Source organism: Quercus lobata, chromosome 5 (assembly GCF_001633185.2).
Source record: "Quercus lobata isolate SW786 chromosome 5, ValleyOak3.0 Primary Assembly, whole genome shotgun sequence".
Classification (NCBI taxonomy): domain Eukaryota; kingdom Viridiplantae; phylum Streptophyta; class Magnoliopsida; order Fagales; family Fagaceae; genus Quercus; species Quercus lobata.
Window position 1 is genome coordinate 18,651,165 of NC_044908.1, and position 19,031 is coordinate 18,670,195.

Here is a 19,031-nt window from a genome sequence, read left to right on the forward strand (position 1 = left end):
GAATTGGGTTGTTGTGATGTGAAACAGTGTTACATAAGTGACACAGTGTTATTTTGTAGTGCTGATTTGGCAAAGAAAAAAACACGATAGCACGCCACTTGTCACTTAACAGCTCAAACTAACTAAGGGTAAAATTTTGCTAACGAAACCAAACTTCAAGATGTGAAATCCATTTTTTCGAACATCAAGGTGTAAAATCCAAGTAATCCCAAACTTCAGGGGTGTACTTTGCCATTTACTCAGAAAAAAATTATAGAAAAAATGGAAAGAGAGGATAATGACATAGATGCTAATGTGGCTCAACTGGAGCGTAACAATAATAAATGCTACTCTTCAACTTTTAGATATAATATAATATAGAATATAAATATAGATATAAATATAGATTCCTGAAATATAGATATAGATTACTGAAATGAGTTATGGTTTATTTATGTATATTGTATCGTATATTAAGGTGCTCATTAATGGGAGAGCAATAAGTGATTCTGGAAGCGCTGGTCCATGACAACTATGTTGGCCTACGTTTTGGTCACTAATATTCTATGCTCCTCCAATCCTTCTGTAGCCAAGTAATTGAGTTGCTCTACTTTATGTTTGATAGAGATAATGACTATGCGAGTAAATTTAGCAATAGAAAAAATAAAAATAAAATTTGACACAGACAAGAGAAAAAAGAAAAGAAAAGAAAAGAAAAAAGTGGTGCATTCAGATAAAATTATTTTAAAGGAACAAGTTAAAAACACGTCTATACTAAAATTGTAAAATAACTTAGATCCATAAATGACAAGATTGATTAATTCTATGCTCGGATTGTTTGTGTTGCTAGATCTCCTTTGTCACCATGACTATGTTCTACAAATTTTGCCCCAAAAAAGTGTAGTTACATGTTAGTGGTGGAAGATGACATTTCTGACAAACTTCAATTGAGCAGTAAATATAATTAATATAGACATCACTTAACCAAAAATTGTAAATCTACAAGTTTGTGTTCAACTGCCTTATATTAATCAATTGAGACATTCATGGTTCAAATTACCTCACCTCTAACTATTCAATTTAATAAATAATAAATAAAAAAACTCAACTCTTATAATTTTTGTTGAATTTAAGACTTTTTAGTCACGCATGTATCACAATAGTCAAATTATCTAACTTCATATTTGTTACAAGTATGCTATTACAAAAACCTAATAAGGATAAGAGAAAATACTAAAGATGAACATGGAATATTATTTGTCCATAAAAAAACATAGAAAATTTTGTCCTCCCCTAGGGTGATCCTTTTTTTTTTTTTTGAGAGATAGTTACAACATGCTACTAACCTCGCAGCTCGAACCCTTTCCCCTTAGGGTAATCCTAAAAAGAATGTAAGATTACACATTTTTAAACCATTAATTTATATTTGATCTAAAGGTTAAGACCACTTGTGGCCATGTCAACATTCTAGTAATTAGTGAATAAGGCATTAAGCCATTAAACTATCTATAGCTAGATTCTTCTCTCTCTCATAAATGACTTTCTTTATACTACCACCATGATCAAAGAATAACAATAAGCACTAACATTGATGGTGCTAAAATTGCTAAAAAGCTATTTTAGTACCCCAAAACACTTAAAAAACTTGCTACATCGCTGATGGTAAAGCTAAAATGTTTAGCAACCAAGCAACAGTAAAATGGTATCAATACCAATTCGCTGTAGCTAAAAGATAAAATTAAAAAAAAAAAAATCATTCATTCTCTTTCTCTCCCTATTTACCGACTCTCTCTCTCTCTCACACAACCAGCCTTGGCCAAGACCCATGGTCGAAGCACATGATAGGGCCATCATTGATAGTGGCGACATGCAACAGTGCCACCACCACCACCACCAAGACCCATGGCCAAAGTTCTCCACTTCCTCTCTCTCACATCGTATCTCTTCTCTAACTCCATTTCTCTCCCATCGTCCTCTCCTTCCTTCTTTCTCTTAGTTCTCTCTATCTCCTCTCTTGCTCATCATGGATTTGTGGCTAGGTTAGATTTGTTATTTTTTAGTTTTGGTTGGCTTTGGCTGAATTCAATTGTTGCAGCACTAGATGGGCTATGGATGTTTGTGGCAGTGATGGTGGGTTGCTTAATTTTGTGGCTATTTGTGATGGTTGTTGAGATGGGTTTGTGGTGGTGATGGTAGTTGTTGTTGTTGTTGTTGTTTTTTTTTTTTTTTTTTTTTTTTTTTTTTTAATTTTAAATTAGAGTTATGGTGGGATGGTTGTGATTGTGGTGGTGGTTGGTAGTGGCTAGGTTGGATCGATGGTTGTGACGTGGGGGTTGTGGTTTTTTTTATTTGGTTTTGGCTCGAGGTTCCAATTTGTGGGGGGTTGTGGGTGGTAGGGTGGTGGTTTTGTGTTTGTTGGTGGTGGTGGTTGTGAGTTTGCTAGTTTATGAAGAAAAATGTGTGGGTTTGTTTATGGTTGTTCTTTCTTTAGAGAAAGAGAGAGAGATGGAGAAAAGAGAGAAAGAGAGAGAGAGATGGAAGAATAGAGAAAGAATAAGAAAAAACAATAAAGAAAAAATATTTAAAAGAAATGGTAAGAAAATAGATCCTTTGATGTTGGGTATATTATAAAGTGAGGTGTTAAAATAGATAAAATAGATTTTATGTTGTTAAAAGCTAAAGTTTTTAGCACTGATAATGCACAAAAAATCATCAGTGATCCAATCATCCAAACATGCAATGATAGGAGGGGTACTTGAAGAATAAAGGATGAAGAACCTACAAAAAGCATTGGTGAGGTGCCAGCCAAAGACCCTCTGAAAGTTAAGTTAGTGACTCAATGATTTCCAATAACTCCAAAAGTATGAGAGATAAGAAATTCAATGTGCATTGGAGAAGAGGAGGCTTGTTGCTTATATAGTGGTGTAGAGCTGACCAAACTCCCGTTAATGTGCAGAGATCTTTGGGTCTGACTTCCAATACTTGGAAGATATGAATATGTAAAAAGATGTGTGCTTGTTATTTTCTTATGGAGATAGTGAAGTGGAGAACACGCTAGAGTTTGAGAGCCAAGTGTAAAGGATTGTTCATCAAGTCTTGCTCGTTCGTTACCACAACATGTTGGAAATGTAGACACTAGGTAGGTTGCATTGTAAATCGTCAAGTATGGTACCAAACAATAGGGGGGGTACATGTCGGCTCCCTGGTTACTTAGTGACTTCTCACATATTAGGTGTCAGGAAGGGTACTTGATGACCCGTGGGTACATGACAACTATCAGGGCGGAATGTATCGCATGGTGTCAGGTAGGGGTGTCAATTCAGGTTAACGTGTCTTGTTTGTGTTATGTCAAGGTAGGGATATTCAACTAAATGGCTCAACCTAAACCCAACCCATTTAATAAACGTGTCATGACTAGTATTCAACTCTAACCCGACTTGTTAATGAGCGGGTTGACACAATCTAGCCCACATGACTTGATTAATAAATGGGTGGTGTTGGGTTGACACGAATGTGACACAGCTTATTTCAACCTGCTTACTATTAAATATAACATCCATATAGAACTGTATTGTACTTAGCTTGTGACCAAAACATTAGAAATCGATCCGAAAAGAAATCCTTCTTTCATAATATTGCGACTTAAAACATTGATATCCTTCTTTCATCCTTTTGAAGTCATATTCAAAGTACGTTTGGATCTTTTTGTACATATTCATAGCACTTTCAAGAAACACGTCGACGAATGAGTGCACAAGAACGGTCTTGATGATGATGAAGCCGGCCAACATGTCTCCACACATTCGTTTTCATTTTTATTCTTCATAAATTGCTTCCAAGCTTAATATTTGAAATTTGGGAAATACAACAGTGTGATGCGGTATAACCGCTAAGAACGTTGGAGATGGTCCTCCTGCTCTTCACACTCATTTGTAATATCTGAAAAGTGAGCCACAACCCACAAGCCATGGTGGCATTTTTACCCAAAAACGTGTTCCCACGCATCAATAAGGTTTGGCATGGGGAAGTTCTATTTATATTTTTTCTTATTGATCCAACCATCCTTATATATATTTTCTTGGTCTATTTTTCATAATTGACAAATTTAAAGCTGAAGCAAATTGACAAGATGTGGGATGTGGCCAGGGGATGTGATCCATGGTTTTCAGACATTGACCGTTCAATAAAACCGGTAAAAGGAAAGATTTCAGGTTTTTAAAGTTGGACGGGGTTGATTGAGGTCAAATCATAATAATGTCATAATTAATTTAGTAATTAATTAAAACAAAATAAAGGTAATAATTTGTCAATATTAGCAAAATTGACTAAAAAATCTAAAAAATTGAAACAAACTTTCAAATAAATTTTCATGATATTATAAAGTTAAACATAAAATAGTACATTATAAGGTTAATAGAAAATAGTATAGCATAAATAAGTATGAATAAATATTTTATACAATCCTTCAAGTAGAAATTATTTTGATTAAATAAAAATCACTTTTAAAATAAATTCATAAATAGTAAATTCCTATGGAGAGGTATTATTATTAAATCACAAATTAATATAGCAATGAAAAAAAATTTAGTAATATTTAATACATTGAGATAGAGGTGATATGGAAGTTCGGAAACTATAAATCATGTAAATCTAATATAAATTTAATAATACTTCGTATTAGCTCATAAGGAGCTTACTTGGTATGTTGGTCACTGTGTCAGCAATAGTGCTTAACAGGGGAAAGGTCTCAGGTTCAACTTAAGAACATTAAGAATGGACACTTGTGAAGGTTAGGGATGAATTAATTAGGAGAGAGAAAGAAAGTAGAAAAGAAAATAATATAATATTCTCTCAAATTAATTAATAGGTTAGATGATGTGGTTATTGATAAGGATAAAAGAGATTGGTCAAGTAAAAGATATGGGTGACGGTACCTACTGGGCCGTCAGCCTTTGTTTAATGACTGACGGTGGGATGAAGTTGTGAAGAGCACCACAAGCCGACGGGATAATAAAGCTGAAGGTCATCCTGAAGGTGACGGTATGAAGACCGAAGGCACAATATAGACTGGCGGCACTAGTCAAAGAATGCTTGCTAACCACGTTTGCGTGTATAAGTAAATGACTTGCCCTCCACGTTTCATGAAACCTAAGAGGGATTCCTATATGGAAAGGATCCCACGAAATATGCCCAAGGAGACTCCTATAAGGAAAAGACTTCTACTCCAAGGAAAAATGGGTCAAGCCCTACTACTATAAAAACTAAGCACCCTCACGAACCAAGGTACGCATAATTTACCTTCTCTAGCACTCTAGAGCAGTGAGAATAGTTCTGACTTGACCTTCGGAGGATATTTGGCCAGTACCACACCAGTGCTCTCTGTTAGGTCCTTTCTTTTTGCTGTGCAGGTGCTATTTGGAGCGCGCAAGGACCGTGTGACCTACTAGTGGTATTTTCGGCATCATCAGTTGGCGTCGTCTGTGGGAATCGTGTAGTGTAAAGTCATATTACCGCTTCCCGGACAAAAGTTGCATGGTGCTTACCCGCTCAATGGCAACCACTAAAGACATTCAAGAAGAGGAACCACCCACGACTGCCCTCGAGACAAAATCGCGACTTGGAAGAGCAGCTGCGCCTCACTAGACAAAATCGCGACGTGGAAGAGCAGCTGCGCCAGAAGGACGCAGCACCAAACAACTAAAGAGCTGATCAAGAAGGAACCAGCGCTGACAGAAGACACCAAGAGGGACCCCAGGCCAGTAACGCCCCGAGCAAATTGGAGCAGCAGAACGTGAGCCTCCCTTCCCTCGCAGATACGGCTTCACCACCTATTATCGCAGAGATGCAAGCGATGAAGGAGCAAATGGAGGTGATGATGAACGCTCTCAAGGGGCAAGTGTCCAGTGATCTTGACGACCTTGTCAACCGAACAAACTCGCCGTTCACCGCCACCGTCAACTCCTTCCCCCTACCGAGTAAGTTCCGCATGCCACAGATAGACAGTTATGACGGGGTCAGGGACCCTTTGGACCACCTAGAACATTCAAGACCTTGATGCACCTTCAAGAAGTGGCAGACGCAATCATGTGTATGGCCTTCCCTACAACGTTGAAGGGCGCGACGAGAATTTGGTTCAGTCGACTCACACTGAACTCCATCAGCACCTTCAAAGAACTTAGGGCTCAATTTACTGCGCACTTCATCGAAGGCCATCGGTACAAGAAGTCTATGGCTTGTTTGATGAGTATTAAGCAGCGAGAGGATGAAACTTTAAGAGCCTACATATCCCGTTTCAATAAGAAGGCACTCTCGATCGACGAAGCTGACGATAAGATACTTGTCGCAGCATTCACGAATGGGCTAAAGAAGGGTAAGTTTTTGTTCTCCCTGTATAAAAACAACCCAAAGACCATGTCAGAAGTACTTTACCGGGCCACAAAGTATATGAACGCCGAAGACGCGCTGTTGGTGGGAGATGAGAGGCCAAAGAAAAGAAAGAGGCAGGAAGACACTCGACAGGACCAAGGCCGAAAGAAAGCAAAGACTGGAGACCGAAGAGATGAGAGGCACCCTAAGCCCTTGGGAGGAAGATTCACGAGCTTCACTCCATTGACTGCCCCGATAGATCAAGTCCTTATGCAAATCAAGGACGAGGAGGCTCTGACGTTCCCGGGAAAGCTAAAGAGCGATCCCAACAAACGTTCTAGGGATAAGTATTGTCGCTTCCACCGCGACCATGGTCACGATACGGCTGATTGCTATGATCTAAAGTAGCAGATTGAGACCCTTATCAGACAAGGAAAACTGCAGAAGTTTGTTAGTAAGGAGAAAACAGATCCACCCCCACAAGACCAACACCCACGACGGGATAATGAGCGACCAAGGCCCCCGATAGGGGACGTAAGGATGATCGTAGGAGGAATGGCTGTCGCTGGGTCATCCAAAAAGGCTCGCAAAACCTACCTTCGGATGGTACAAAATGTTCAGATGATGGGAGTTGTGCCGAAGATAGCATGAAGAGAAGACCCTATAATCGGGTTCTCAGAAGAGGATGCACGATGCCTTCACCATCCACATGACGATGCGTTCATCGTCAGCCTACGAGTAGAAGACTACAACATGCACCGGGTGTTGGTCAACAACAGCAGTTCAGCAAATATTTTATACTACCCAGCGTTCCAACAGATGAGACTATCATCATATGGACGAGGTCCTAAAACTAACGGGCCTACAAAAGATGACAAGCTCATCAAGCCCATGACAGACCGAAGCTAAAAAGCTGATGGTCCTAATAGATGAGACTATCATCATATGGACGAGGTCCTAAAACTAACGAGCCTACAAAAGATGACAAGCTCATCAAGCCCATGACAGGCCGAAGCTAAAAAACTGACGGTCCTAATAGATGAGACTATCATCATATGGACGAGGTCCTAAAACTAACGGGCTTACAAAAGATGACGAGCTCATCAAGCCCATGACAGACCGAAGCTAAAAGGCTGACGGTCCTAATAGATGAAACTATCATTATATGGACAAGGTTCAAAAGCCAACGGACCTACAAAGGTGACAAGTTCATCAAGCCCATGACAAACTAAAACTGAAAAACTAACGGTCTCACCAAACGGATTGGGCCGTTGTAGAACCAACGGACTTACATTAAGTCCATAAAGATGACTGGAAATTAGGAAATTGATAGCCCTAAAAACAGTGCAACTAAGGGGCGAAGCCGCAAAGGCCGACGAGCTTCAAGCGACAGAACCAGTACTTGGATGATGAAGAAGGCCAAAAATCCAAGAGGAAACCCGTGAAACTGACAAGATGAGAAGTATATACACATTAGTCGCCAAAAATCTATACCGACGGAGTCTTCCAACTAGTTCAAAAAACTGACGGGTTTGCAAAACAGACGGGAATGCTTACCAAGACTTCGTATGGCTCAATCACTGATTAACAAATAGGAAAGCGACGGAAATAACATAAATACAGTTGTATACAAACAAAAGCCCGAGAAAACCAAATGAGCACTTAAACAATTGTTTGAAAAATAATTAAAACACAACGATTGTTTGCAAAATAATTGAAATACAAAGTTGAAGTACAAATAAAAGAAAACTAAGGAGCAGGAGCGTCAGCAGGGTTCCCGTCAGCTTGCTGATCTTTAATGTTTATGATCACAGCTGGAGTATTGGAAGCAGGAGGAGAAGGGTTGGCAGCAGGTTGGGCCAGGACAACAACACCGTCAGACTCAGGAGTAGGAGTAGGCTGAGAGGAGCCGTCACCTCCATCATCCATTGTAATTCCGGATAGGTCCAGCTCTGGGAATGCTGACGCAACCTGCTTAAGGCAATCGTCAAAACCAGTGCCATAATACTCGGCACAAGAGTCAATAAGCGATTGCGTCGCTTTAAAGTCTCGAACCGCCTCAGCCCCAGCCATCTGCAGCCTTTGGCCTAGATCCGTCACCTCCCCTTTGAGCTTGTCATTTCTGACGATCAGCCTCCACCAGCTTCTCCCTGACTTCCTTCAGCTCTTGGTTCAGCGTACGGACGACATCCTTGTACTGAGCTTGTTCATTCATCAGATTTGAATTGTGCTTCCGGACCTGAGTGACGACTCCCTCCTTTGCAACACAACGGTCTTGAAGGGCCGTAACACGCACCAAGGCCTAAGAAAAGAATACATCCGTCAGTCAAAGTTCATCAAAGCAAAATAAAATCAAATTCGACCAAAAGGTAGCAAGCATACCCTGGTGAGATCAAAAAGGGCTGACGCCCCTAAATCCTCCGCCTCCAACAGGTCACAAGGCTTTATTTCCATCGGCTTTATGAAGGACTTAACCTCCCCAACGGCATAGTCCTTATGGGTCAGGAGACGGCAAGGGCCCCCGCTGACGGGACCCAATGAGGTCATTGTCCCTTTACCCATACCATGGCTCGGCTTAAGAGGTGATTTCTCCTTTGCAGCACCGTCCCCAGGAGTGACAGCGGCCTTTTTGGAAGGACGGCCATCACTCCCGTCGGGCTTCCTCTTTGCTTGCTTACTGACGACCTTAGGGGTTGACGAGGTCTCGCCCCCCGCCTCCTTTACCCTTTTCTCCTCTTTCTGACTGGCTGCGGCAGTCCTTATCCTCTGTTTGGCAAATTCCATCTCTACAATACAAAGAAAAGTCATTAGAATAAGAGACGGAGGGGTAAACTGACGAAACCAATAAGAAATCTACTCACGTCAACGTGAAAATTCCTCCAACCTTCGAGCTTCAGCTAACGGCTCTGGACCCCCATAGTATAAATGAATTGTGTCAAGGGTGATCAAATCCCTACACTTACGTTCCTCCAAAGGGATTTCCAGAATCCGACGGATGAACTCCTTCTCTTCGTCGGTTATGTGGGGATGGGTATAAGCTGAAAAGGAAAAAGAGAAGGAATGTTAGTAGCGTCACTTCAAAAACAAAAGGAACATAGTTGATGGGATTAACCTGAATCCCTGACAAAAGCCCAAGTGTTGTCAAAATAACCGTGAGGCATCGTCGCCCATTCCTCCTGATGGTAAACCCAATCCGTCCCTTCAACAAAAAAATACCTACTTTTCCAGTTCCTATTGGAATCTGGCATATCTGATACCAGCCTCAAATTTTTCTCCCGGGCATTAAAACAGTATGTCCCCTTAGACGAGGCGATATGATGGGGCCTGTAGCAGTAAAAGAATTTGTCTAAGGTAAGCTGACGGTTTCCTCTACTTAGACGGCCCCACAAGATCTCAGCTCCTATGAAAGTCCTCCAGGCATTTGGGGTAATTTGAGTGACGGACAGGCCCAGGAAGTCAGCCAGCTGACGGTGTAGGGCCGTCAACGGTAATCTCAGACCCGCAACAAACATGGCATCATACATGCCCACGTCAGCGGTTCTCCCTGAGTAATAACTCTCATTCTCCTCAGGGAGACGGATCGGGATATGGTCTTGGATTTGGTAACGAGTGCGCAACACCTTAAAAACCTTATGACTCATCCTAGGTAAAAAAATTTTAGCGGCCCAATCCTCAGGGAGAATGAAAGGACGGTTATCTCCAGGACCCTCTGAAGTTCCTTCACTTGGTCCCTCATCCCTGTCACTGTCATCTCCGTCGCTATCATCGCCGTCAACATTTATATCACCCCGTCACCTTCATCCTCTCCTCTTCCCTCTTCTACTTCATCCTTATCTCCCTCAGTGTAACTTTCATCACCGTCAGGAGATCGGGCTGACGTCTCTCTCTTTGACGAAGGCGAGAAGTCCTCTGACTCATCGCCGGAACCAAAGGTCTCGTCGTAGCCCGCTCCTTCATGGACTGACAACTCCTTACACGACATGTCACTTGACATCTGACTACCTACAAGTGATGGATCCAATCTAAGTACCTAGGCTGACGTCCTCACAAATGAAATAGGTAAAAATGAAAAAGAAGAGGAGATGGAACTTACTAATAAGATGACCTTCTGGAGAAGAACTGCTTCAAGGATAAGCGACGGATAAGTTGACGAAAGTAAAGGTTGCGTTCACGAAAATAAGGGCGACGGTCTCTCTCTCTTAAAGATCAGCAAGAATGAAATAGAGAAAAATGAGGAGGTGCTACTTATATATGGGATAGAAGGGACTGGAAGACGAAGCGACGCCCTCGTCAAAAGCAAAGCCAATAAGAACATGCCACTTGTCCAAAGCATTAAGTGCGCGGCGGCTCGAGGAAACCTTTGTAAATAATTTTCCCGCCTCTTTAAAAATAACACAATTGACAAAAACATGTACTCCATAACCCATCAGTATAAAAAGTGACAGGGATATGGAGTAGGGGGCAACTGATAAGGATAAAAGAGATTGGTCAAGTAAGAGATATGGGTGACGGTACCTACTGGGCCGTTAGCCTTTGTTTAATGACTGACGGTGGGATGAAGTTGTGAAGAGCACCATAGGCCGACGGGATAATAAAGCTGAAGGTCATCCTGAAGGTGACGGTATGAAGACCGAAGGCACAATATAGACTGACGGCACTAGTCAAAGAATGCTTGCTAACCACGTTTGCGTGTATAAGTAAATGACTTGCCCTCCATGTTTCATGAAACCTAAGAGGGATTCCTATATGGAAAGGATCACGCGAAATACGCCCAAGGAGACTCCTATAAGGAAAAGACTTCTACTCCAAGGAAAAGGGGTCAAGCCCTACTACTATAAAAACCAAGCACCCTTACGAACCAAGGTACGCATAATTTACCTTCTCTAGCACTCTAGAGCAGTGAGAATAATTCTGACTTGACCTTCAGAGGGTATTTGGCCGGCACCACACCCTTTCTTTTTGCTGTGCAGGTGCTATTTGGAGCGCGCGAGGACCGTGTGACTTACTGGTGGTATTTTCGGCATCATCAGTTATCAATATAATTTAAGAATGACATAGATTATAGTGATTTTCTAATGTTTTACTGATGATGATCTCCCAGATGATGAGGATTATAGTGACCATAAATAGAGGTAAGACAACAGTCATTTTCAGTAAGAATGACATTAAGGATTATAATGACCATAAAATCACTATAATGAAATCTTTTGACTAGGTGAAAATTGATCATCCACATCTTCACTCCATTTCAGACCTTGTTTTAGTGGTGGATACGCAACCTCGCAAGCTGGAATTATTCACAATGGTGGCCTGGTCAATGTGGTGTTGACAAAACAAAATCAGAAGTAATGAACTTTGTTTACCTCCCCATAAAGGACATTGAGGATTATAGTGACCATAAAATCACTATAATGAAATCTTTATGCTGGGTGAAAATTGATAATCCTCATCTTCACTCCCCTTGGGACCTTGTTTCAGTGGTGGATACGCAACCTCCCAAGCTAGAATTATTTGCGATGGTGGCCTAGTTAATGTGGTGTCGACAAAACAAAATCAGAAATAAGGAACCATGTTTACCTCCCCATAAAATTATAGAATCTATTCATAATCTTCTATCTAAGTTTAAGAGAACGACTTGGGTTCAGGTGCATCGGCGGAGCCCGGCAAGGTCCAAGTGGAAGCCTCTAGATGCTCCTAAAGTAAAGGCAAATTTTGATAGGGCTATGTTTGTGGAATCAAGCGAGGCAGGGATTGGTGTGGTAATTCGAAATGAAAACGAGGAAATTATGGTTGCCTTATCTGAGAAGATAGCTCAACCATTATCGGTCGAGACCTTGGAGATGTTGGCAGCGACTCAAAATGTATTATAAAGGCCCTTGCTGATGGAAATTCCTCCCTCTTGAGCATAGGTCATCTTGTAAAAGACTTTAGGTCTATTTTGGGTTTGCGTCATTCCCACTCCTACTCTCATGTAAGGAGGTAGGCAATTCTATAGTCCATGTTTTAGCATAGAGGGTTCGGCTTTCTTTTCCTTTGCCGGTTTGGATGGAGGATATTCCACCAAATGTTCTTCAATTCTTTTTTTTTTTTTTTAAATGATTTTCTATTTTAATAATACATACCAATGAGTATGGTTTTCTCCTTAAAAAAAAAATGTTCCATCCCCCCTCAAAAAAAAGACATAAAAAGGTTTTTTTTTTTTTTTTTTAAACTGATGAAGAGTTTGAATTATAATTGGATGATTTGTAGGCAATGACTACAAACTCTCTTTATATATTTTTAGTTGATATGAATTTTGACAAATCTATTATTAGATCGCATTTTCTTATTATATCCTTCATGCTTGCAAAATTTCAAGAAAATTGAAAATCAATAGTTATATGTTGGAAGAGGAATAGTCCCTCCACAAACCTAAAGCCCAAGAAGTTGTTGGACCGCGGCAAAGTAGTTGGGCTTGGCCTTCATACAATGGGCTTAAAGCTGGTTCGTCTTAGGAATGGTGGACAAGGTTGATTACCACGAGAAGTCCATTCCCGTGGAAAAGGTGAATCATTAGCTACCCTGAGACATGGAGCGTGGATTGTCAACATGTGACTCCTAGAAAATACTAGCGACCACAGGAAACTCTTGGAAGGTGCAAGAGGGAGGAAGATCTTTGCCTCCGCATTAATTGTAACGACTCTGCTCCAACTGTGTAGATATTATCCATTTTGGGGCCTCATACTCCTTACAGTTTTGTTCTCCCCCAAAGCACATAGCAGTGGGGGAAAAGGCCTTTATACATTGAAGGGAGATCATTCCTTATAAACACATTCTCATGTGCTTCCCTAGACGATGTGGGATTCCATGGAATGCAAGACCCCTCTTTTTGGGTCAATCCACCCCCCTTACAAGCACACGCGTCCTCGCGTGTAGGGCCCACACTTCCGGCTAGGGCATGGCTCTAATACCATCTATAACAACCCCACCCCAACTGTGTAGATATTGTTCGCTTTGGTGCCTCATACCCCTTAGGGTTTTGTTCTCCCCTAAAGCACACAGCAGTGGGGGAAAAGACCTCTACACATTGAAAGGAGATCATTCTTTATAAACATATTCTCATGTGCTTCCTTAGGCGATGTAGGATTCCATGGAATGCAAGATGCCCCTTTTTGGGGATATTGTCCGCTCTGGGGCCTTATACCCCTCACGGTTTTGTTCTCCTCCAAAGCACACAGTAGTGGGGGAAAAGACCTCTACACATTGATGGGAGATCATTCCTTATAAACACATTCCCATGTGCTTTCCTAGGCGATGTAGGATTCCATGGAATACAAGACCCCCCTTTTTGGGTCACTACAATCCACCCTTCCTACGGGCACACGCGTACTCACGTGTGGGGCCCACACTTCCGACTAGGGCATGGCTCTGATACCATCTGTAACGACCCCAAAGCGGACAATATCTACACAGGTGGGGTAGGCTCGTTACATCAATGAGGGGGTCTTACCTAACTTCTACTGCATTAATGACACATAAGACAGCCTGAATAGTACACGTCACCCCCAGGCCGTCAAAGTTACAAGATAAGAAGGTGAGGAAACCGATAAAGTAAAAAGAAAAATATCCCTATAACCCTGAGGAGAAGGGGGACGGTTGTAAGGGTGAGGAGGAAGTTAAAGCTATAAAGGAGGAAAAAGGCCAAAGGAGAGGGGATCCAGAAAAAAGAGGAGAAAGAACCCATCTTAGGAAGCTAGAAAGAGAAACAACATATGTAACATCATGGGAATATAAGTTAGAACTTCCCGAGGTTGATAAAGTTGAGATTGTAGTAATATTTGCAGTATGATAATGGTCAAAGAAATCCACTATTTAAGTTTCCCATTGTAGAGTGTATCTCCCTACTATTTTTTCAGTATTTGTATTAAGAGGTGATTGTAAAAGGTTTCCGAGTTGTGTTCTTTGGGGATTATTTTCAGTGCCCCCACATTATATATATGAATTATATGTTTAAATTTTAAGTTCTTATAGTATTAAATTATGCATAAAAAATAATTAAGTTTATGAATCGAATATTAAATAACATCAAATTTGAACGAAATTTGACATTTATTTTCAAATATGTAATTTAATGGTTAGATTTTTAAAATACGTAGCCGTATAATTTTTTAGTAGGAGTTTGAGGCCATTGCCTACAAACTAATTTGTAGGCAAACTTTGTCCTAATTAGATAATAATTTTCTTTGGATAGAGTTAGTTTGGAGGAAAGATTTTCCAAGTTACATGGTAATTTGAAAAGGAAAAACATTTAATACCAAACTAGTTTGGAGGAAAATTTCTCCAATCCATTATGTGCTAGGTGCCTATTGATAAAGGAAAAAATTTAGTTATAAAATTAATTGTAGCTTAAAGCTACAACCTTACTCAGTATCTTTTTATTGAAAGTAAATTTTGGCAAATCCACCATTAGATTACATCTTCTTCTTCTTATATCCTTCATACTTGCAAAATTTCTAAAAAAATTAAAGATCAATAGCTATGTTATTAATAAATTGTTTAAATTGCAAGTTTTTGTAGTTTAAAATTATGGATAAAATATAAACTTATGGATCATATAATAAATAATATTCGATTAATACAGAATTTGACATGTATATTAAGAGTATAATGAACATGTAATTCAACGGTTAGATTTTCAAAATATGTAATAATATTTCTTTTATTAAGTAAGATTGTAGCCTTAGATTGCAACCAATTTTGTAGCTCAACTTTGTCCATTGATAAAATCATATATTAATGATGCACTAGTTGGATGTTCTCTAAAGTATATATAAACAATTAAAGGTGGTTTTTTTAAAAATTTTAAAGTAAAAAATTTAATTTTAAATCCTATAGTTTGAAAAGAAATCAACAAATTAAAATTCAGTCCATTTAAATCGAATGAAATTATGTTTGGAGTTTAATATAGATTAAGAACAATCATCATAGATATTCTGAGTTACCAAATAATTAGTTGGAGAAACTTGCCTCCGAACTCATTTAGAGGAATTAGGAATACCCTATCCTTTATCGGTAAAGATGATAGAAAATCGATCTGCCTAGTATCATTCATCCTCGTATAAGTAGTGTGGGGATCGTTCGATTAATGGGCCCATAGGGTTCAGAATTGGTTCAGAATTGTTGGGCCCGTGGCCCATCCGAGGCCGTATACCCGTCTGAGGACACCATGCTCCTCGGCAGTACGCGTCCGAGGACGATCAGGACGTGGCCTCACTGCGATCAGATCTCAGAATTAGGTCATCGCAAAGGATAGAGTAGCTGACTAAAGATGAAAGAGATAAGGCAAACAAATATCTGAAACTACAGCTACCTCCGTATTAATGACCTCTCAACCAACTCTCTGGCCGCATTAATGTGGAGGTGATACCTGAACAGTAGGGAAGCAGCCTTACAGCTGCCCATAGGAAGTTCCAGGAGGTGCCAGATAGGACAGAAAGAAATCCTCCGGACACAACCTACACGTGTGCGGCAAGGATGGAGCGCAAAAGGGGGTATATAAACTAAAAGAAGAACATGAAGAAGGGAATCGGGACAGAAAAAGAAAAAGAAAAGAACAGACATAAACTAGAAAGAAGAAAGTAAGAGAAGAAAGAGAGAGTGGCACTAGTCACTAAAGAAAAACATTCATTATACCAACTTTAAACCTTGAACGTGCTGGAGAGTAAATCTTTAGAGGAGATACCACAGTTAACCTAGTTCTTTACACCCACGCTCTACAAATCATATTGTCTGGGCCTTTTACGTGCGAACCCAATACTGTTTAGGTTCGTCACAAAATCGTGTCCTTACAAGTAGCATACTAGCATGAGCATATTTTTACTGAGAAAGGCCAACATGAATCATGATGCAGCAAATCTAAAAGTGTTGGTAGCGGGCTAGCGGCCTTCCAATTTTTATTTTATTTTATTTGTATTAATAAAAAAAGAACAAACTTCTTATAAAAATAAATAAATAACCTCTGAAAGATAATGCAAATGAATTGTGAGTTATGATTATCTATTTGGAATAATATGTTTGTTGTTTGTTCTTGATACCCAAAGTTAGAAACTAGGGACTTTTAGGATTTGGGTCTTGCTATGCTGTTTAAATCCACCTAAAGAATCTTTTTTTTTTTTTCGTCAACAATATGACTTTACAATTAATCATCATTATCGATTTGATATTTTATATATTCCAATAAATTCTCAATTACAAGAATTAAATCATTAATTTAGTGAGCATGTAATGAAATTGTTCTTAATTCAGCTTTGGATCTTCAAGAAACACTAATCTTTTTATAATTGATTATATTTGTTTGTCGATAAACAAATTTTATATGTAAAATATTACAAATCATGAGAACTACCATTAAAAATGAAATTTCAATATTTCATTATTATTAGCACAATGTAATTTAACATATAAATTTTAAAAAATTGTTAATATATTTTTGAATTATGCCTTACAAAACTAATGTGTTAACTTTCTAACACAAAATAAAATTATAACTGAAAATTTTATTTATCATGTTGATGTGATGCCAATCAATATTATGCATGTTACCATCGATGGCAACATCATTCATTTAATCAGAAGCTTTGGGGGCTCAACCTATGGTCATAAATGGTTAAACCCCCATTGCCGGTGGATGAGAACAAAGGACTCATCATACATAACAAAATTTGATCTGACTATAATAAATGATGCATGTATCGAGTGTACGAAGTGTGGTAATCCCCCCTGGACTTGATTTAGCTCATATATCTAAAATTTTCCTAAACTTTGTTCTCTTTTTAAATTTTTACACCAATACATCTTTAGGTATAAGGGGAAGGAATGATTTGAATCCTAAACATCTCATTTCAAAACACCAAAAGGTTTAAATGAATTGATCTACAATGCTTTTAGCAAGAATGATTTTTTTTTTTTTTTTAGAGTTTCATTTTAAGGCATTCGTTCTTGATGATAGCTATTTATCATCAGATCAAGAAACAAATCACCAATTGGTATTTAGTGTAGGCAGGTATTGAACTCCAGATCTTTTATTTAATCATTAGAGATTTAACCAGTTGAGCTAACTGGAACTCACTCATTTTTCTAAGTTAGTTAAAGAAGAAGTTATGGTATTTGGACTTTATAAAAGAAAATTTTAGGAGGAGTAATTTTTCTTTGGGTCATTCTAATGGGTGCACTTAGGACAATGATTAATAATCTGTTTTAAGAAAGTTTTGACATCACTTTTATAGGAGATAGAAAAAGTATCAGTATTTAGACTTAAAAAGAAAATTTTGGGAAGAGTAGTTTTTCTTTTTTATATTAAAAAAGGTTTTTTTTTCTTTATTATTTTATTTTAATCTTCCTATGCTATATCCGTAGTCACAAATTAATGTAACGTCTCTTTTTCCTTTCTCAAATGATAGCTCTTTTATTTCCCAATAATTCAATTGTTGGAGAAGGGAGTTTTGAATACTAGGGCCCATTTGATAGAGCATCTTAAATACATGTTTTCAGTTTTTAAACAACATTATACCCATTTTCACACATTTTTTTCACCTATACATATTTCAAAAAAATACAAACAATATTACTCAAACCCTTCTACCAAACAGGCATCTTTTGCTTAGAAACACTAAGAGATTTCAGTTAAAATAAAATACTCTTGGTGACCATATTTCTAAATTGGTATTTTTCCTTTTTACTCTTTCTCTTTGAGTCGCCCAAATATGATCGTAATTAAATAAGTTTGTAAGCTATAATTATAAGCCAAATTGTAGCTATGGAAGATATATATATATATATATATATATATATATATATATATATATTTATATAAACCACAACGGCAGCTATGGAAGCATTGATCTACGACAATTGTAGCTATATATGATTGGTCCATCTGTGACCATGATTGAAAATCCATCCCAGCAGAAAGAACAACAAACAGACCGTAAATCGGTTGTTTCTCAGCATTGACCCGTGGTGTTAAGTTTTTCCCAAGTGATATTTTTATTTTTTATCAAACTAGTTGCTTTCTCTGACAGAGAAGTTCAGAGACGAAGAAAGGCCGGCTGATTAAAAGCCTTACAGCTCAACACGCAGTTCTTGACGTTTCCAACAAAAACTTCCCGTATTTAAATTCTCATTCCTCATTAAAACTATTGATTTGATAAAATTAATTAAAAAAAAAATGGCTCATAGCAGCCGAAGGTAACATAATTAATTGATTACAAATTCGAGATCGTTGCCTAATTGGACACGTTATGGGGTTCAGCTTGCATCCAATTCACAGTTCACACACAAAGCCAGATTCCATTACAGTGGGAGAAGTGCAAGCAAATGAGCAATTAATCCATAAAACCGGCCAAAATGGCCAATTGGCCATGAAATCCTAACTATATAGTTAGTAGACCCGGTTTGCAAACATTATAATTTATTAGCATCTTGAGTCTCAAAGACTCGATTTTGGGCTTCAAAATCGGGTCTTTGAGACTTGGCTTTTGATGGTACTTACAATACTCATTGACAAAGTAAGTTGGAGAAGAGATATTTGGAGTATACCAACGAAGATCCAATGGTTTCATAATTCCTTTACTTGATAAATCCTTAAATGCTTTTGACAAAGGCATGCCCAATGGGGTTAGCTCTCTTGGTCCACTACGAGCATGAAC